At 31.3% G+C, this 16,155-nt stretch overlaps 3 pseudogenes; all 3 read right to left on the bottom strand.

Moving 5' to 3' along the window:
* Window positions 1-253: 253 nt before the first annotated feature.
* Window positions 254-701, bottom strand: LOC125835131 (protein yippee-like At3g08990; annotated as a pseudogene).
* Window positions 702-7,635: 6,934 nt separating this feature from the next.
* Window positions 7,636-8,318, bottom strand: LOC125835091 (uncharacterized; annotated as a pseudogene).
* Window positions 8,319-12,339: 4,021 nt separating this feature from the next.
* On the bottom strand, window positions 12,340-15,179 carry LOC125835090 (protein yippee-like At3g11230; annotated as a pseudogene).
* Between the last annotated feature and the right edge of the window lie 976 nt (window positions 15,180-16,155).

Raw genomic sequence — 16,155 nt, 5'->3', positions numbered from 1 at the left:
AAAGTCACTAATGTTTTTAAAAAAGGAGTCTGTATTTATATAACTTAAATGTAATTCATAACTTGAAACAAAATAGTTTGCGAGCGATAATAAACTAATAAAAAGAGGTTCTAACAAAATGAGAGAAAAAGTACATCAATCATACAGAAGCAAATGCTAAGTAAGTCATCTTGATGTCTTGATTTAGATAAGCTATTCTCTATATTGTATGATCAATCCGTTGATCAACATCTTCATTTAGTTTGTTGGAGCATCAATCTTGATCATTATCATCATGTTCATTAACATCTCCATCGTTATGATGATCATGTTCATCTGTTTCTCCAACTTGATCATGATCCTGCTCAGTAGTACCTCCATCATCTTCTTCATCATCTTCTTCTTCTTCTTCTTCTTCATAATCTTCCTTCTCTAATATTCTCAATTTGATTGTTATAAGGGACTACAATAAGTTTCATCCCTAGCAGCATTCCACATTTGACACAGTAAGTATCAGCTACGGTATTTCCATTTACTTGTCTATGATATTTCTCTGCATCCACTTGTGCATTAAACACGTTATGAAAGACCGCTGTAATCCCATAGTCGTCTATGTAATCAATGAATTTATTGACAAATCCAATTCGGGTTTTGCATATAATACAATGGAAAAAATCCTCTTTTGGATATTCATCATAATAAACAAGAAACAGTCTTCCCATTGTATAAACAATAAGTTTGACAGATAAAGAATCTGATAGAGATGGTTGATAATGAGAATTTGACTTTATAATAGAGTAGACATTTACTTCTGAAATGATGAGAGGATGTAAATTGATATAGAAAAATCACTTCTTGATAATGTAATCAAAGGAAGGTTTTTTATAGTTGGTGTGAGGCATTTTTACAAGATTATATTTGGAAATTTTGTAAATGACATTCCATGTTCATGTTCATTGAATTGCATTAGATTTGACCAGAAGTCAAAATTATACCAAATCTGTCAATATTAAAAATCTACCAAAAATATAATTTAGTAAGAAAATCATTATCATAAAACAGGTAAATAAATTATTAAAATTCTAAATTCAATTTTTCCTGGTCAACGATTAAGTAAGGGAAATTCTAAAGCACAACATAAGCTTGAACTTGATAAAAAGGAAACATACTTACTTCCTCTCAACTCACTCATGTTAAACTCAACTCAAGAATAAGAAACATAGCTCAACTCAATGATAAGATATTCAACTCAGTGAAATAAGTCTCAACTCAATAATAAGATACTCGACCCTTGGTACTCAACTCTGGATACTCAACTCAATATAAAGCAATAATACACATGCAATATATGGAAAGCTTTTAAAACAGTAGAAATCAACTCAGTGTATTGAAGAATACAATAACAACTCAATTCATATTTAATAAAACATAATATAACTCTGTGGGAGTTTCTCTAACCGACAACCATCACTATAAGCTATGTGATGATACATCGTCTCGCCCACGCTACCAGAACTGTCCTATAACTTTGCGGGATATAGAATGCCTCAACTAAGTGGATCCACTAGTCTATGCTAAAAGCATTAAGTAATCATCTAAAAAGTATGACCCCTTCTACCCACGTTGGCTACATGGTTTATGGGGGTTGTGAGTTGATAGAACTCTCCCCCATATCGGTGCTCAATACTACTCCCAAAATATATCTAGCTCATATGTTTAAAAACATAACTCTTTCTGTGTTTTGAGATTATTACTCAAAAATCTTTTGAAAATCTCAGTTTCCTCCCATCTTAAATGTAAAAACATTTACTCTTGGAAATGCTTAGGTCCCATACATCATTTAAAAGAAAATGAACTCAGCTCTACTCTTCCTCAACTAAATGCTCAAGTCTTAAAAACAAGTTTTAAAATAATTTGTAAAAAGACTTCTTAAAATAAGGTTCATGTCCAATTATGGACGTGAACGACTCAATTTATTGTTTTCAATAACCATACAAAGAACACACTACTCGGAACTCAACAACTCAGAACTCAAGAACTTCAATGATACTACTTATTTCAAGAATGCTCAACTCAGAGGGTTCATGTGGAATTACGGGGATGAACAACTCAACTCATGGACTTCATGATACTACTCATCTCAAGAATGTTCAACTCATAGGGTTCATGAGTAATTATGGGCATTAACAAATCAACTCAAGGACTCCATGGGTAATAAGTAATAGTCCCATGATTAGGAATAAAATCTCAAAAGGGATTAGGAACTCAATATTCAAAACTTAGAACTTGAAGATACTACTCCTCTTAAAGATGCTCAAATTATGAAGTTCATGCGGAATTATGGAAATGAACGACTTGACTCGAGGGTCTACATACCAATATGGAACTCGTGTATACGACTCTTCTCATTCTCATACTTGCTTCCTCAGAACTCTGTTTAAAACTCAAGTGTTGGCTTTGAAAAACTTCTCAATATTTATAACTCAAAATAGGGTTCATGTTGAATTATAGACATGAACAAATCAACTCAAGGATCTCAATAAAAATATACAAACTCAATAATTAGGAATGGAATTTTTAAAATAAACATGAACTCAAGAACTCAAAATAAACTTATCTCAAGAATACTCAAATCTAGGGAAAAATCATAGAATACTCTTTTACTGATCTGAAAGTAGATGTATGGTGTGAGGACGAACTAGTCCAACACTATGATAGCATTACATACCTGAAAGAACAAGGTTCTTGAAGAATCTTGAAGAAGAACTTGATTAGAAGCCTTTAAACCCTAGCTTGAAGGTAAACGATCAAGAAAACCTTTCTTGAGATTACTCAAATCCAGGGAAAAATCATAGATTACACTTTTACTGATCTGAAAGTAGATGTAGGGCGTGAGTATGAACTAGTCCAACACTATGATAGCCTTACATACCCGAAAGAACAAGGTTCTTGAAGAAGAACTTGATTAGAATCCTTGAAACCCTAGTTTGAAGGTAAACGATCAAGAAAGCCTTTCTTGATATTCTTGAATTAGTTTCTTGAAATCTCTATGACCAAGAATTATGATTTTCATTAGTGATTCATAATTGTATGGAGGAATTTGAGTTGAAAAGAATGAAATTCTTGGAGAAACACTCACCTTGAAGAAAAATCTTGAAAATGATTGGGAAAATCTTGAAAAAGATTGAAAGAATCTTGAATGGAGTATTCTACTTTGATTTTTCCTTAGGGTTTGAGATAGAAGAGAATCATGGATTAAAAGATGAAAATCTGACGCTTTTATTAGTCAAGAAATTCGTTTAGGGTTTTCTTGGATGTAAAAAAACAAAAACAACCCTTTTTAATGTTTTCCCATCGGCTAATTCGTAACAGCATTGTACAGGTTACTAAAATAGTTATAACTTTTTACTCAGAAATTGGATTGACGCAAAATTGGTGGCATTGGAAATTAGACTCAAATACCTTTAATTGGATAGGTTATGGCTCACATAACTCTATATATTGTAAGAGATATGGTCGTTTAAAGTTGACCCAAGTAAAATCTTATATCAAAACTTATTCAATAAGAAAACTTCACGAACACTTATCAAAAACTTAAATCCTTAAATTTCAAGAACGAAATTACACTGAATAAATCATGATTGGCGTGTGGGTGAACGAACCCAATACTATGGAAGCTTACATACCTCTTAGTGATTAAATTCATGGCGAAAATCCGCAACAAAACTCAAGAACCTCTACAAGCGTCTTGATCTTTTCCTCTTTTCTCCTCTTTTCTCTTTTGAACTCGCAACTAAAACCCTAGGCATATATTAGGATTATAAAACTGAACCTAATAGGATTAGACCCTTAAAACCTTACTAAAAATGAATTAAATATGATTTGGTAAAGAAAAGATCAATACCCCTTACTATTTTCGGATAACTTTCCTTATTTGGACAGCCTGACTTCAAAAGGACATATCTCACTCATCCGACCTCGAAACTTAGCAAACTCGGTGGCGGGAGAAAGATAATTCAAAGACCTTTCATTTTATATCTTGTAGTCCACCTAAATCATCCTTTACTAACAGTTATGGTCGTTTGAAGTTGACCCAAACTCATAACTTAAGCATAACTTGAGCATAACTTGCAAAATTTCAGATTTTGCTATTTCCAATTTAGTTCTTTTTGGAACTCAAGGTGCTACATCTAGTGAACTTAACACTTAAGAAATTTTAAATTCCTTGGTAAAATCCTACTCACAACGAAGGATGGTTCGAGTCTTAGCTCAAAAAATTTCCGGGGTGTTACATAGATAAAAAATGATAGATATAGATTGGTCTAATTTTAATTTGATTTGAAATTTTAAAAAATAAAGAAGAATTTTAATTTAAGGATCATATGTAGCATAAATAAAAATGTCTTTTAACTTTTTGGTCTTAAAGATGTGCCCCCACCCCATGAAGAAAAAATTCTATATTAAACTAAATAAAAATAAAAGTACTCTAAATAAATTGGAAACGAAAGACTACTTATTAAATGTAGTTTGGACCCTTCAAACAAGTTTTTGATCAAATACTTTTTCTCCGACAGTTTTGGACTTTTCAAATTCTGAACACCAAGCTGTAATTTGTGCACGAAAAATCACTGTTCTTCTTGTCAAGTAGATGTTGTTGCAAAAGTATATTTTATGGCTATGAAAATGAGTACATATTAATTATCAAGATACTCTTCTCGTTTGAAGTTGAATTATTTCATTCTCCTTGTTGCATCAATTTTTGTTGATCTATCTAATTTACCCACAAAAAATATTGTAATTGCATAATTGAACAACTCTCACAATGTTTCTTGTTTTATGAAGACGAATAGAAAACTTACAAAATTCATAGTTTAAAAGTGTGAGGAACCCCCTCTATTTAAAGACCACAAAGGATAGTATGAAAAGGTTCTTATCGTGTCTTTTCAGACAAGTCACCACCCTTTAGAAAAATCACAACTATTCGAAAATGTCATAACACGTCAAAAAAGTCACAGCTCTATAAAAAAGTCATAACCCTTCGGAAAAGTCACTTCCCATCAATGTGAAAAGGTGTATGCTATAATATAATATAGCGTAACTAAACATAATATTAAAAATATAATATATATACTAAAAATTAGTGTTTTAAGTTGGGGGTATTATAGTAATTTAACATTCAAGTTAGGGAGTTCATGCTTTTAAGGTAGTATAGATAGATACTTAGCAAACTCGGTGGCGGGAGAAAGATAATTCAAAGACCTTTCATTTTCTATCTTGTAGCCCACCAAAATCATCCTTTACTAATAGTTATGGTCGTTTGAAGGTAACCCAAACTTATAACTTAAGCATAACTTGCAAAATTTCAGATTTTGCTATTTCCAATTTAGTTCTTTTTGGAACTCAAGGTGCTACATCTAGTGAACTTAACACTTAAGAAATTTTAAATTTCTCTGTAAAATCCTACTCACAACGAAGGATGGTTCGATTCTTAGCTCAAAAAAATTTCGGGGTGCTACATAGATAATAAATGATAGATATAGATTGGTCTAATTTTAATTTGATTTGAAATTTTAAAAAATAAAGAAGAATTTTAATTTAAGGATCATATGTAGCATAAATAAAAATGTCTTTTAACTTTTTGGTCTTAAAGATGTGCCCCCACCCCATGAAAAAATATATTCTATATTAAACTAAATAAAAATAAAAGTACTCTAAATAAATTGGAAACAAAAGACTACTTATTAAATGTAGTTTGGACTCTTCAAACAAGTTTTTGATCAAATACTTTTTCTCCGACAGTTTTGGACTTTTCAAATTCTGAACACCAAGCTGTAGTTTGTGCAACGGAAAATCAATGATCTTCTTGTCAAGTAGATGTTGTTGCAAAAGTATATTTTATGGCTATGAAAATGAGTACATATTAATTATCAAGATACTCTTCTCGTTTGAAGTTGAATTATTTCATTCTCCTTGTTGCATCAATTTTTGTTGATCTATCTAATTTACCCACAAAAAATATTATAATTGCATAATTGAACAACTCTCAGAATGTTTCTTGTTTTATGAAGACGAATAGAAAACTTACAAAATTCGTAGTTTAAAAGTGTGAGAAACCCCCTCTATTTAAAGACCACAAAGGATAGTATGAAAAGGTTCTTATCGTGTCTTTTCTGACAAGTCACAACCCTTTTAGAAAAATCACCACTTTTCGAAAATGTCATAACACGTCAAAAAAGTCACAACTCTATAAAAAAGTCATAACCCTTCGGAAAAGTCACTTCCAATCAATGTGAAAAGGTGTATTCTTTAATATAATATAGCGTAACTAAATATAATATTAAATATATAATATATACTAAAAATTAGTATTTTAAGTTGGGGGTATTATAGTAATTTAACATTCAAGTTAGGGAGTTCATGCTATTAAGGCAGTATAGATAGATAGATAAGTCTTTGTTTTTAACCAAAAGATATACTAACAAACAATATACAAAATTATAAGAATAAGAGTTTGTAACACGACTTTTGATAAATAGAACATGTGTTGTATAAGAAAATAATAAATATATAGAAGGATCACATAAAAAAGTTACTATTATATTAAATGATCGTGCAAAATATAGGTAAATTAACTAGTACATAAGTAATTTTGGAGAGATCAATAAAAACTTAGTGATTAGATAAAGGTTATCTTTGGTACGCGTCAAATAAATCTTAGTTTGTAGTCATCTTGTTTGGAATTGATAAGAGAACAAATCTCTTTCGTAATTCAACTTTCGTCTTTGAGATTTTCACTAAAAGTTTTAGAATAAGTATAATATATTGCTTACTAGTTAACTTTTCTGTTCAAAAAAGTTAGTATTTAATTAGCAGTAAATTACATTTGAGGTACTATCATTACATTTTTTAAAATCTAGACAAAAGTGTCTCATAACAGTTTGCTTGTTTAAGGCCATTGCCATTAAGACTATTAATCAAACAACTATAAGTTCAAGATTAATGTTTGATATTTTTTCCATATTTGTCATTTTCTTTAGTGAAGTCTAATATTTCTAGGAGATAAATTGCACTACTTATGTCTTTAAATGTTTTTCTTAATAAGCATGTATTGCCTTACAAATTCAATTAATATAGAATAGTGGGAGTATTAACCGTAAAATAAATGCCAATAAATATGAGTCAAAGCCTATGATTGGAATATGTTATCAAATAATATAGAAATTATGGAAAATAATAAATTTGATCATTCTTTTGAGATATTATATTTTTATGCTAAGAATAACTTGCTTAGTAAATATAAATTTAGCTTCACAAAACTCACAGCTAAATAGTGAACACCTCTTCATTATAATCCTTATATTGTCTATGGTATCCAATCAAAAGAGATAGTACTTTCTTATAAAAAGTCACTAATGTTTTTAAAAAAGGAGTCTGTATTTATATAACTTAAATATAATTCATAACTTGAAACAAAATAGTTTGCGAGCGATAAGTAAACTAATAAAAAGAGGTTCTAACAAAATGAGAGAAAAAGTACATCAATCATACAGAAGCAAATGCTAAGTAAGTCATCTTGATGTCTTGATTTAGATAAGCTATTCTCTATATTGTATGATCAATCCGTTGATCAACATCTTCATTTAGTTTGTTGGAGCATCAATCTTGATCATTATCATCATGTTCATTAACATCTCCATCGTTATGATGATCATGTTCATCTGTTTCTCCAACTTGATCATGATCCTGCTCAGTAGTACCTCCATCATCTTCTTCATCATCTTCTTCTTCTTCTTCTTCATCTTCGTCAACAAACATTAGCTTATTATTCCAATAAACAAGTTGGAACACGCTCATTAAAAATCTTCCTTCTCTAATATTCTCAATTTGATCGTTATAAGGGACTACAATATGTTTCATCCCTAGCAGCATTCCTCATTTGACACAGTAAGTATCAGCTACGGTATTTCCATTAAATTTTCTATGATATTTCTCTGATCCACTTGCATATTAAACACGTTATGAAAGACCGTTGTAATCTCATAGTCGTCTATGTAATCAATGAATTTATTGACAAATCCAATTCGGGTTTTGCATATGATACAATGGACAAAACCCTCTTTCGGATATTCATCATAATAAACAAGAAACAATCTTCCCATTGTATCAACAATATGTTTGATAGATAAAGAATGTGATAGAGATGGTTGATAATGAGAATTTGAATTTATAATAGAGTAGACATTTACTTCTAAAATGATGAGAGGATATAAATTGATACAGAAAAATCACTTCTTGATACTGGAATCAAAGGAAGGATTTTTATTGTTGGTGTGAGGCATTTTTACAAGATTATATTTGGAAATTTTGTAAATGACATTCCATGTTCATGTTCATTGAATTGCATTAGATTTGACCAGAAGTCAAAATTATACCAAATTTGTCAATATTAAAAATCTACCAAAAATATAATCTTAGTAAGAAAATCATTATCATAAAATACTAAATTATTAAAATTCTTAATTCAATATTTCCCAGTCAACGATTAAATACCTTAAAGTGGTTTCTCCTCTCTATATACATTAATAGGTTAACTCAATTTCATATCTTGTAGACTATAATATTGGTCTTGATAGCTTAAGATATTTTGACTCTCATTTTAATTATAAGCTGATCATTTTATTAATTAGTTTGTATTGATTTCTTACTTTTTTTCAAATTAAATTTAGTGCTCATTAATTAGTAAGAAGTCTTTTTTTAACCAAAAGATATACTAACAAACAATATACAAAATTATAAGAATAAGAGTTTGTAACACGACTTTTGATAAATAGAAAATGTGTTGATCATATATAAGAAAATAATAAATATATAGAAGGATCACAGAAAAAAGTTACTATTATAATAAATGATCGCGCAAAACGTAGGTAAATTATGTAACACCCCGCAACTAGAAAGAGCTAGAATTAGAAAGAGTCATTTTTGGAAAGAATGAAAATCTAGAAACTTGACAAAATTAAGTTAAGTTTGAATTTTGGGTCATCTTCAAACGACCATAAATCCTTACACGTGATGAGTTAGGTGTTTTACAAGATATTGTAGGAAAGGTCTTTGAATTATCTTTCCAACGCCGCAAAGTTTGCGCGATTTCGAGTTCGTATGAGGGAGATATTCCCATTTGAAGTCGGGTTGTCTAGATAAGGAAAGTCAAAACTGGATTTTAAAGGAGTATTTTGGTCTTTTCATTACCCAACTAATTAAATCTGTTTTTAGTAAATTATTTGGGGTCTAAATTATGTTAGTTCAGTTTACGCAATAGAGAATTACGCTAGGGCTTTGAGAGAAGAGAAAAGAGGAGGAAAGGAGAAGAAAAGTTCAAGGTTCGTCAAGCTCTTGCGATTTTGGTTGTGGATTTCACCAAGGATTCAATCCTACGAGGTATGTGAGTTCACACAGCAGTGGGTTCATTCACCCACGCACCAAACATGTTTATTTCAGTATGATTTTCGTTCTAAAAGACTAAGACTTTGATGTTCATGAGTTGTGTTCTTGAATTGCTTTCGTTCTTGAATTTGGGATGAGATTGAGGAGTTCTTGAGATTTTAAGGTCGATTTTAGAGTTGTGTTTGATTAGATTCTTGTGTACATATGTTGGGTATTTGAATCTAAATAGGAATTGAGAAAAATAATCGAATTTAGGCGAATTGGGGTTTGAAAATGAAGAAGGAACAAGTCGGGCAAATTTGGGTACCAGGTCCGCGTCGAGGACCTGTTCCTCAGGATTGACAAAATTTTCTCCGCGTCGCGGAGTAGTCACGGACCATTGTGCCTCAAAATTTATTTCATGACCAAATATTTAAGTGCATCTCCGCGTCGCGGACTTGCTTCCAGACAGTGATTTCTTGATCGTTTCTCATGTTTAACTATCTAAAAACACTCATAAACATCATGAGATCTTCCCTATCACAAATCACAATCCTTGAATCCATAAATTCAAATTCAAGAAAAGTTAGAGCCAAGTCAAGAGGAGTTCATAGAGTTTTCCAAAAGTCTTTTACAAATGTTTTAACTTTGTTTTAAGACTTGAGTTTTGAGTTGAGTAAAGAGTAAAGTTTGAAGTTCATTTATTCAAAAGAGTATATCGGACTATGTATTCTCAAAGAGTAAAATGTTTTCACATTTAAAGAAGAAAGGAAACCTTGATTTCCAAAAGAGCCTTTGAGCTAGTTTTCAGTTAAAGAGTAAATGCTTTCACAATTAAGCAAGAGAGGAAATTTTGATTTCCAAGAGGAGCCTTTGAGCTTAGTTTTGAGCAATTATCTCAAACCACAGAAAGAAGTATGTTTCTTAAACATAAGAGCTAGTATCATATTTTGGGAGTAGTATTGAGCACTGATATAGGGAAGAGTTCAGACAATTCTCAGACCCCATAAACCATGTAGACACCATGGGTAGAAAAGGGTCATACTTTTTAGATGATTCCTTAGTGCTTTTAGCATAGACTAGTGGATCCACTTAGTAGTCAGGTTCTATACCCTCGGCAAGGTATAGGACGGCCCTGGCAGCGTGAGGCAAAACGTTGTATCATCACAATAGCTCTTAAGTGATGATTGTCGGTTAGAGACACTCCCTTAGCAGTATTTTGTATTTTTATATACATTTCAGAGTTTATATTGTATCTTTGCATACACACAGAGTCTTATTGTATTTCTAAATACACAGAGTTGATATCCATGATTTAAAAGCTTTTCTTTATATTGCATTTATGTTATTGCTTTATATTGAAATGAGCTCAATTCAGTTCAGTTGAGTTAAGACCAGGTCTGTTCTTTCAGTTCCTTTCAAGTTTATGTATTGTTTAGTATTCTCCTTGCATGCTCGTACATTCAATGTACTGATGTCATTTGGCCTGCATTTTTTTATGATGCAGATCCAAGTAACCACGATCAGCATCCAACACTTCGTTGTCAGTTGAGCATTCAGAGTTATTGGTGAGCCTCCTTGCTTCCGGAGGATCCCCTTTATTGGTTTTAGTATTTAGTTCATTAGGATGTCATGGGTCTTGTCCCGACATCCATCTCAGTTATTAGAGGCTTCATAGATAGACAGTCAGTTAGTTCATTTGTCTTTACCTTGTTATTGGCATATGTTTTGAGACTTGAGTTTGCCTTATTAGTCAGTTGAATGTTCCTTTATAAAATTCTAGTTTATTACGTAGACTATCTTTGTTGAATAAAAGTCTACCGCTGAGTAAGTAAGTCAGTCCAAGGTTCCCTTGGGGCCAGCAATGGTTCTCGAGTGTCAATCCCGCCCAGGGTATAGGCTCGGGGAGTGACAAATTAACTAGTACATAAATAATTTGGAGAGATCAATAAAAACTTAGTGGTTAGGCAAAGGTTATCTTTGGTACGCGTCAAATAAATCTTAGTTTGTAGTCATCTTGCTTGGAATTGATAAGAGCACAAATATCTTTCGTAATTCAACTTTTGTCTTGGATATTTTTACTAAAATTTTTAAAATAAGTATAATATATTGCTTACTAGTTAACTTTTTGTTCAAAAAAGTTATTAGTATTTAATTAGCAGTAAATTTCATGAGGTACTATCATTACATTTTTAAAAACCTAGACAAAAGACTCTCATAACAGTTTGCTTGCTTAAGGCCATTGCCATTAAGACTATTAATCAAACAACTATAAGTTCAAGATTAATGTTTGATATTTTTTCCATATTTGTCATTTCCTTTAATGAAGTCTAATATTTCTAGGAGATAAATTGCACTATTTATGTCTTTAAATGTTTTTCTTAATAAGCATGTATTGCCTCACAAATTCAGTTAATATAGAATAGTGGAAGTATTAACCGTAAAATGTATGCCAATAAATATGAGTCAAAGCCTATGATTGGAATATGTTATCAAATAATATAGAAATTATGGAAAATAATAAATTTGATCATTCTTTTGAGATATTAAATTTTTATGCTAAGAATAACTTGCTTAGTAAATATAAAAATTTAGTTTCACAAAACTCACAGCTAAATAGTGAACACCTCTTCATTATAATCCTTATATTGGCTATGGTATCCAATCAAAAGAGATAGTACTTTCTTATAAAAAGTCACAAATATTTTTAAAAAAGGAGTCTGTATTTATATAAATTAAATATAATTCATAACTTGAAACAAAATAGTTTGCGAGCGATAAGTAAACTAATAAAAAGAGGTTCTAACAAGATGAAAGAAAAAGTACATCAATCATACAAAAACAAATGCTAAGTAAGTAATCTTGATGTTTGGAATTAGCTATTATCTATATTGTATGATTAACCAGTTGATCAACATCTTCATTTCGTTTGTTGGAGCATCAATCTTGATCATTATCATCATGTTCATTAACATCTCAATCGTTATGATGATCCTGTTCATCTGCCCCTCCACCTTGATCATGATCGTGCTCATTAGCACCTCCATCTTCTTCTTCTTCTTCTTCTCCTCCTCCTCCTCCTCCTCTTCTTCTTCTTCTTCTTCAACTTCAACAAACATTAGCTTATTATTCCAATAAACAAGTTTGAATGTGCTCATCAAAAATCTTCCTTCTCTAATATTCACATTTTGATCGTTATAAGGGACTACAATAAGTTTCATCCCTAGCAGCTTTCCACATTTGACACAGTAAGTATCAGCTACGATATTTCCATTTACCTGTCTATGATATTTCTCTGCATCCACTATCACATTAAACACGTTATGAAAAACCGTTGTAATCCCATAGTCGTCTATGTGATAATGAATTTATTGACAAATCCAATTCGGGTTTTGCATATAATACAATGGACAAAATCCTCTTTTGAATATTCATCATAATAAACAAGAAATAGTCTTCCCATTGTATCAGCAATATGTTTGATAGATAAAGAATGTGATAGAGATGGTTGATAATGAGAATTTGAATTTATAATAGAGTAGACATTTACTTCTGGAATGATAAGAGGATATAAATTGATATAGAACAATCACTTCTTGATCCTGGAATCAAAGGAAGGCTTTTATAGTTGGTGTGAGGCGCTTTAATAAGACAATATTTGGAAATTTTGTAATGACATTCCATGTTCATGTTCATTGAATTGCATTAGATTTGACCAGAAGTCAAAATTATACCAAATCTGTCAATATTAAAAATCTACCAAAAATATAATCTTAGTAAGAAAATCATTATCATAAAATAGGTAAATAAATTATTAAAATTCTTAATTCAACTTTTCCTGGTCAACGATTAAATACCTTAAAGTGGTTTCTCCTCACTATAGACATTAATAGGTTAACAACTCAATTTCATATCTTGTAGACTATAATATTGATCTTGATAGGTTAAGTTATTTTGACTCTCATTTTAATTTCATTTTATTAATTGGTTTGTATTGATTGAATTATATAATTTCTTACTTTTTTCGAAAAGAATATTATGTGAGATTGTTCTTCTATACAATTGTACATTTATATAAGTTATGATATATACTTTTAAATCTAACGATACTACATCAAATTAAATTTAGTGATCATTAATTAGTAATAAGTCTTATTTTTAACCAAAAGATATACTAACAAGCAATATACAAAATTATAAGAATAAGAGTTTGTAACACGACTTTTGATAAATAGAAAATGTGTTGATCATACATAAGAAAACAATAAATTTATAAAAGGATTACATATAAAAGATACTATTATTTTTAATGATCGCGCAAATCGTAGGTAAATTAACTAGTACATAAGTAATTTTGGAGAGATCAATAAAAGCTTAGTGGCTAGACAAAGGTTATCTTTGGTACACGTCAAATAAATCTTAGTTTGTAGTGATCTTGTTTGGAATTGATAAGAGCACAAATCTCTTTAGCTATTCAACTTTTGTCTGAAGGATTTCCACTAAATTTTTTAGAATAAGTATAATATATTGCTTACTAGTTAACTTTTTTGTTCAAAAAAGTTATTAGTATTTAATTAGCAGTAAATTTCATTTGATGCACTATCATTACATTTTTAAAAACCTAGAAAAAAGTCTCTCATAACAGTTTGCTGGCTGAAAACCATTTGAACATTGAAAATATAAATTTAGTTTCACAAAGCTCACAGCTGAATAGTGAACTCCTCTTCACTATATTCCTTATATTGGCTATGGTATCTGTTAGATCGAGAAAGATTTTTATAATTGACAAATAGAGGAACAGATGAAAGGAATCGGTTTCGCGACATGTTCCTTTCAGACCGAATCCGAGTGGGATAAGGAGAATGTCAACCAAGCGAATTAGAAGTTATAAAGCAGTGGAGGGATTACTTTTTCGACAAGCAACCAGTACAGAAAGTTTCCTTTTTATAAAGAAGTCCTACAAGGAAAAGGGAGTGCATAATAAGTCAAAGTGTAAACATAGGTATAAATCCTAAGAGAAGTAGGAAGCATGATCAAAGAAGGAAATAAGGGACATAAATAAAGAGTTCAAGATGGAAATAAATCAAAGTGAAGTCAAGAAAGAAAATTGAAGACAAGTTCGAGTTGAACAAGGAGTTGAGGATGCAACAAAGTCAAGTTCGAATTGAACAAGACTTTGAGGAGGTTTAATCTATAAATAGGGCAATAACTTCTTCGAAGAAGTTTGCGCACTTACATAGAGAGAAGATCAAAACACAATCAAGAGTTTGAGAGAGTTTTGAGATTTACTTGGGGAGTGTTGCGAGTTTGTGAGGAAAAAGTTGTAAGATTGTAGTTAAGAGTTTTGATTACAATCAAGTGTGTGTGTAGGATTCCTCTAACAAGTTTGAGAAACTTCACGGACGGCAGAAGACTTAAACCTAGGGGTTTTTGTCTTGGATAGCTAGGAATTAGAGTTTATAATTTCTTAGCTAGGAATTAGAGTTTATAATTCCTTAGATTACCTAGGTGTGAAATCTTTGTGTTGTTTGGAGTTGAGATAAATAATACAAAGTTGTGAACTAATTATTATTTTACGAAATTATTTACTAGAACTCACAAAAAGTAAAAAACAAGTAGTTAGTACGTGTTCCTTTACAGAATAAAGGGGGTCATAATTCCAACAATTGGTATTAGAGCAGGTTATCTTAATCAAGAGTCTAATAACTCAAGATAAAGATCACTATGAATTCTACACCCCCTCTCGGGCATGGTCAAGGGCAACACATCCAGACCGCCATTATTTAATGGACAATACTACTCTTGGTGGAAGACAAGGATGGAGGATTTCATCCAAGCCGAAACTATGAACTATGGGTTAGAATTAATCCCTACTGTTAAGGATACTGAAGGAAACAATGTTCCGAAACCTAAAGAAAAATATGAAGAAGCTAACTACAAGATGCTGGAAAAAAATGCAAAGGTCAAATGCATACTTGTATGTGGACTGATGAGTTTAATCGCATCTCAAGTTGTACCTCCGCGAAACAAATATGGGATACTCTACAGAATGCTCATGAAGGTACAACTCAAGTTTGAAAATTTAGAATTGCTAGGCTATGCTCCGAATATGAAGCCTTCAAGATGAAATCCGGTGAATCGCTTCAAGATATGATCACTAGATTCACTATTGTAGTAAACGAGCTAACTCTTTAGGAAAAGTATACACCACTGAGGAACAAGTAGACAAATTGCTTAGGACCTTGCCTAGATCATGGAAAATAAAAGTCACTGCAATCAGAGAAGCCAGGGATTTAACCAATATGACTTTGGATGAACTGATGGTAGGTAACCTCAAGACATATGAGATGAATGTTGACAAAAGAGGTGAGGAAACAAAGAAAAAATTCTTGGACTCAAAGCAACTGAAAGTGATGAATCAGATATAGATGATGAATACTTAGAACTGATCAGCAAAAACTTCAAGAAACTCTTCAAAGGGGGCATAAATTCTGAAAAAAAGGTTCCACCCACTAAAGAAAAGAATACAGAGAAACCACAAAGTGGAGGATGCTTTAAGTGTGGAAAAATTGATCATCAAATTAAGGATTGTCCTATGTGGGAGGTAGAATAGAGAAAAGAAAGAGCTGAAAAGGAGAAGAGGGAATTTTTAAACAAAAGAAAAAACAAAGAGAATGAGCAAGCTATGTATGCTGCCTGGGGAACAGGTTCAGAGATGTATGAAGACGATGATGATGACATTGCCTTGATGGCCAT

Source organism: Solanum verrucosum, unplaced genomic scaffold (genome assembly GCF_900185275.1).
Source record: "Solanum verrucosum unplaced genomic scaffold, falcon-dt-bn FXZP01000220.1, whole genome shotgun sequence".
NCBI classification, from domain to species: domain Eukaryota; kingdom Viridiplantae; phylum Streptophyta; class Magnoliopsida; order Solanales; family Solanaceae; genus Solanum; species Solanum verrucosum.
This window is presented reverse-complemented; position numbering and strand designations above follow the sequence as displayed.